Source organism: Mus musculus, chromosome X (assembly GCF_000001635.26).
Source record: "Mus musculus strain C57BL/6J chromosome X, GRCm38.p6 C57BL/6J".
Taxonomy (NCBI): Eukaryota; Metazoa; Chordata; class Mammalia; order Rodentia; family Muridae; genus Mus; species Mus musculus.
Genome location: NC_000086.7, coordinates 49,804,180 through 49,810,179, shown reverse-complemented (window position 1 = coordinate 49,810,179; position 6,000 = coordinate 49,804,180).

Sequence of the window (6,000 nt, the reverse complement as noted above, 5' to 3'; positions counted from 1 at the left end):
CCAGTTTCCTTTATTTTTCTCATCAAATATTAGTACACTGTACTTCATGTTTTTATTTGTTTAAATGCCGTGCCATTAATTAAACTTTTATTTACCGATATGTTCATGGGTGGGATTTATACCTATTTGTGTTCTCTTTCTTATATGCATTCTTGATTGCATTCTATTAAACATCTGAAGGTTCGTTATATGTGGTGGTTCAGTAAAGTTTGAATAAATGAACAAGCATCAGTCAAGCATTTTAAGTCCAAGAAAGCATATATTATTAAGAATGCCATATTTTTCAAAGCAATAAAATTTAAACTCTATTTAGTTTGCTTACAAGTTATAAGAATAAATGCTCACTTCATTTGGAGCCTGTGCTAAGTTCACTTGGTAACCTTTTTGGAGCCATCTTACAGCTATTTCAAGTGAGATTCTTTCATGGTGTACATATTTTTAAAATATTGTCATGCTATGCCCAGGATAGTTACAGGACTTCCACAGCAAGTGCTCCTTGTTGAAATCCAGGGTTATTAATAATGACAAGTCATTTGGATACTTTAATTAGTGCCCAGCGCTATTTCCATTAGTTAATATGTATTTTTAACATCACAGTGCCTAAGGACAATCACAACATACATTTCCTTGACACTACAATTTCTCCACCTGATTGTGACACCCTAAGTTTTGGGTTAACGTATTTTAAAAATTACAAGGAAATTTTCTGCAGATAAAGGTCACATAGCTAATCAAAAGAAAGTTTAATGCCTTGAACAAAACTTTTTCTCTACTACTCTTAAAATATGTCATTGGAGTTCCATGTTCCCCCTTACACATTTCTTTTTCTTGTCTACTGGATTTGTAATAAAGGAATTCAAGAACAGGAATGATGATAGAGCCACTCAGAAGTCTATTCAGAGTCATATATCCCCAAACCAATCTTGGTCATTATTAAATCATATAAACACACCAAAATGCAATCGCTTGCAACAAGTTAGTTCTCATTGTTTTAGTAATGGAACAGAGCATCTCTTTATATTAAAACATTAGAGGATATATCTAACAGATAGTAAAAGTATTCATTGACTAACAGGTGATGATTTTCCATTTTCTTTACTGCTATGTCCCTAAAACAGAAAATCAAAGTAGCTGGAAAATAAATATTATTTTATAAATCCACAGGTGAATAAGTTCTATTTGCTTAAGATCTTCAAGCAGCAAACCACTCTAAGAGCTGAAAACTATATTTAATTGTTTTGAATGTAGAGCTACCCAGCACCTGTTCTAATTTTTATTAGGCAAATCTCATCAAATGCTTAGACAAATTTTCCATAACAGTTCTGAGTATTTCTGAGAATTCATAGGAGAATCTGATGAAATCACCTTTTGCATTTGAATTTACAGGAACTAATTTTGTTTTTCTTAGCCATACACACGATTTCCTCTCTAAAGTGTGCTCCTAGGCACCCCATTGAAAGTTATCTGTTTGGATACATTGGCATATAAGACCCTGACTTTTGAATTACCAGAGCTCTGCAAAAGACAGACATTTTCATACTGTTCATCTCCAGTTTTTGCTGGCCTTTGGAACAGAAACCTGAACTATGAGAGGCTTGAATTAGTGGAACAGGTGGACTGTCAGCTTAGAAAGTGGCCTCTAGGCCCTGTCCCTAAGGATCTGTCACACAGATAACATAACTAATGCCACAACCAGCATTAGGAGCTAGAAGAAGACATTTTGTCCTTAGTAAGAAGCCCTGTTTATGGTCTAGATTATGACCTGGCTGTTCAATTAGACAGAATCATACAATTTTACTTAAAAAATGCCATGTTCCTTAATGGCCTGGCTTGAGCCTGTTTCCCCAGTCTCTGTTTCTAAGCACTCTCTTTCTATACCACATGCCACCCTACTTTCCAATGATATAAATTATATGGTAGAATGTCAGGGAGACATCAAGTGGGTAAGGAAGATGTTTTGGAACAGGGAACTTATAGATGCCATCCTCATGCCCAATGATAGGGATTGTTGAGTCTAGGAGATGAAGTGCTGTCTTACGTGCAGCCAATCAGAATTAAATGTTGTCTCCTTTATGCTCTCAGTGTATCTTGTCTGAAATGCTGTTGAAGCTTACCACGCTCTACATTCTATTATTTTTAGCAGTGGATATGGACAAATCTGTTTCTGTGTACAAGCTTTGTGCCTTTTCTTCTGCTGTTCTGACTACACATTGTTACACTGAGCCACATCCCCAGCCCTGGTTTATAATTTTGAACACTGCATTTATTCCCCCCATCTTTCTAAAATACATGGGCGTTATCAAGCTGAATACTTTTTTATTCTTAAAAAGATCATTCTGTGAGACTCATGTATGTGTCCACTGCAGATCCATTCAAGTTTTGCCCTCCCTATCACTGTTCTGCCTAGATCCTTCATCAAATGAAATTGCACTATGAAGAGGTAGATAATGCATGACTAGGTTGGAGCAAACAGAGAGTTATATATTCAGACTTAGCTCATCGTTATTGAATACTCATTTTACTGATGAGGAGATGGAGACTCAAATAACTTTCACCAGCTTGCCAAATGTCACACGACTGCATAGTTTGTAAGCAGTCCTGCCAGGGTTGAAATTCAAATCCTCTGACACAAAGTCAAAATCCCTTTCAACAAATGCTGGAAAATTTGGATGAGCTCTGCTCGCTATGATTCTAATGCTCCTAGTTGTTTCATCGAAATACTCTGTGTCTTTTAGTCAGGCAAAAGCTGAATATTATGAATACATAAGGCTTATTGCATGTGCATATTTGTTTCTATGTCTACTTATCTGTGTGACTATATTATTTTTCTATCTTACTGTATTTGTACTTTCAGGTATTTTAGTGCCCTTAACATTTTGTGTGTGTACTTTTTTTTTAATTGTATACTAATTTTAATCTTCCATATAGGGTTCTGAAGTTCTGACCCATGATGCTATTTGAAGAAGCAGAGATGTTGATTATTTCTTAATTTTCTACAAGATGTCCTAGGGTTGTAGTTTAAAATGGGTCTTGCATTTCAATCGAAAGCCCTCAACTCTTGAGCTTCTAGTGGAGAAGACTGAAGGCACAGCCATTTGCAAAGCCAAATTGCTAAGCTCCCAGTTAATAAAAGCCTAAGCTACAATGAGGGAGTGGATAGGAATACAATCAACCTAAGTTTAAAAGGGAATGAGAGCACTTTTTTGTTGTTGTTGTTTATGAAGACATTTATTATGCTTTTTTAATTTTTTATTACATATTTTCTTCAATTACATTTCCAATGTTATCCCAAAAGTCCCCAACCCACTCCCCTACCCACCCATTCCTTTTATGCTAAGATGGAACATTGGACCTCAGCGGGTTCTAGAACCATGGCTTTCCCAGAGAAGCAACAAACAGAATTTAAATGAAGAGTCAGCATTTAAACAACTGATACTTATCACTCCAAAAGGAGTGTTCTCAAAAGCTAACAGGAAAGTCCATCAAAGAAGACAGCAAGAACTCAAAGTTACCCAAGAGAGGTAAACTACCTCAAAATAGCACAGAAGAGACAACTGATACAAAGAGGACTAATTGAAGATCAGTTTAAAAGGGAATATTAAGGAAATTATTCCTAAAACATTCCCAAATTGAACACAATCTTAACTTAACTTATACATCTGAAACCAAAAGTCTAAGAGATTTGATTTTTCAATTATTAAACTTGAAAAGAAAGAATGGATACAGAAAATGTGGTACATTTACACAATGGAGTACTACTCAGCTATTAAAAAGAATGAATTTATGAAATTCCTAGGCAAATGGATGGACCTGGAGGGCATCATCCTGAGTGAGGTAACCCAATCACAAAGGAACTCTCACAATATGTACTGATAAGTGGATATTAGCCCAGAAACTTAGGATACCCAAGATATAAGATACAATTTGCTAAACACATTAAACTCAAGAGAACAAAGACCAAAGTGTGGACACTTTGCCCCTTCTTAGAATAGGAAACAAAACACCCATGGAAGGAGTTACAGAGTCAAAATTTGGAAGTGTGAAGAAAGGATGGACCATCTAGTGATTGCCATATCCAGAGATCCATCCCATGATCAGCTTCCAAACGCTGACACCATTGCATACACTAGCAAGATTTTGCTGAAAGAACCCAGATATAGCTGTCTCTTGTGAGACTATGCCAGGGCCTAGCAAACACAGAAGTGGATGCTCACAGTCAGCTATTGAATGGACCACAGGGCCCCCAATGGAGGAACTAGAGAAAGCACCCAAGGAACTAAAGGGAACTGCAACCCTATAGGTGGAACAACAATATGAACTAAGCAGTACCCCGGAGCTCTTGTCTCTAGCTGCATATGTATCAAAAGATGGCCTAGTCGGCCATCACTGCAAAGAGAGGCCCATTGGACTTGCAAACTTTATATGCCCCAGTACAGGGGAACGCCAGGGCCAAAAAGGGGGAGTGGGTGGGTAGGGGAGTGGGGGTGGGGTGGGTATGGGGGACTTTTGGTATAGCATTGGAAATGTAAATGAGCTAAATACCTAATAAAAAATGGAAGAAAAATAAAAAAAAAGAAAATCCCCTGATGAGGTTCAGTAGGCTGTTGAGAAAGAAAATGATAGTGCCTACAGCTGACTGTGCTATAGGAACAGCGAGAGAGATACTGTGTTGGAGAAAGTTCTCCAACTTAGGTGTGAAACCTCAAGTGAACCATCTAGCCAAGTGGTCAGTTTGACGATGCAAGCAATGCCTGAGACAGTTGAGATTGTAGTCTTTCTTTCCCCAGCCTGAAACCTGTTTGTTTAGGGGTGGAGCTTTTTGTTCATTCGTTTTGCCACGCCCACTGCTGGAACCTGCGGAGCCACACCCGTACACCTTTCTACTGGACCAGAGATTATTCGGCGGGAATCGGGTCCCCTCCCCCTTCCTTCATAACTAGTGTCACAACAATAAAATTTGAGCCTTGATCAGAGTAACTGTCTTGGCTACATTTTTTCTTCCGCCCCGTCTAGATTCCTCTCTTACAGCTCGAGCGGCCTTCTCAGTCAAACCGTTCACGTTGCGAGCTACTGGCGGCCGCAACAGAGATGACTTGAAGGCATTTTCCAGTAGAAATCCCAAGCCTCTGGCTTTTCTGAAAGCAGCTCATACCCAAGGAGAAGGTACACCAGAAACTAAGTGATTCAACTCATCTAGCAAGCCACATGTTTTCATAGAATTTTAAATAGTGTTGTTACGGTGATTTATGTCTTACTTCTTCTTACATGGGGTGATTGAGAGAAATAAAGTAAAATGTACAATTGCACTGATTGGTGTATATAACTATCTTACATATGTTCATAGATATGCATAATTGTGTTTGACATATACTGCATAGGAATAGAAAAACTTAAAAATGAAGGCATAGAAGATAAAAATGAAAAGGATGAGTTCATATAGTAAAATAATCCAGAGTAAGTGACATGAGATATTAAAACACTATAGATTAAAAAATAAACCATTTTATCATCGGTTTAAATGCCACTTACCAAATAAAATCCACAGATTTATTTTACAGAAAGTTTTTTTTCCTTCATTATGTCAAGGTAACATGAACATTTTAGAAAATTCTTCACATTTGAGTCACACCTTGACACATACATGTAATAGTAGCACTTGAGATGCTGAGGCAGAAAGATCTTGAGTTCAAGACCAGCTTGAGCAACATAGTAAGATCTGTGAGGGAAGAAGGGAGGAAGAGAGAAGAAGGAAAGAGGTGAAGAAGAGAAGAAGAAGAAGAAGAAGAAGAAGAAGAAGAAGAAGAAGAAGAAGAAGAAGAAGAAGAAGAAGAAGAAGAAGAAGAAGAAGAAGAGACTTTTCCCTACTTTCTCCTCTATAAGTTTCAGTGTCTCTGGTTTTATGTGGAGTTCCTTAATCCACTTAGATTTGACCTTAGTACAAGGAGATAGGAATGGATCAATTCTCATTCTTCTACATGATAACCGCCAGTTGTGCCAGCA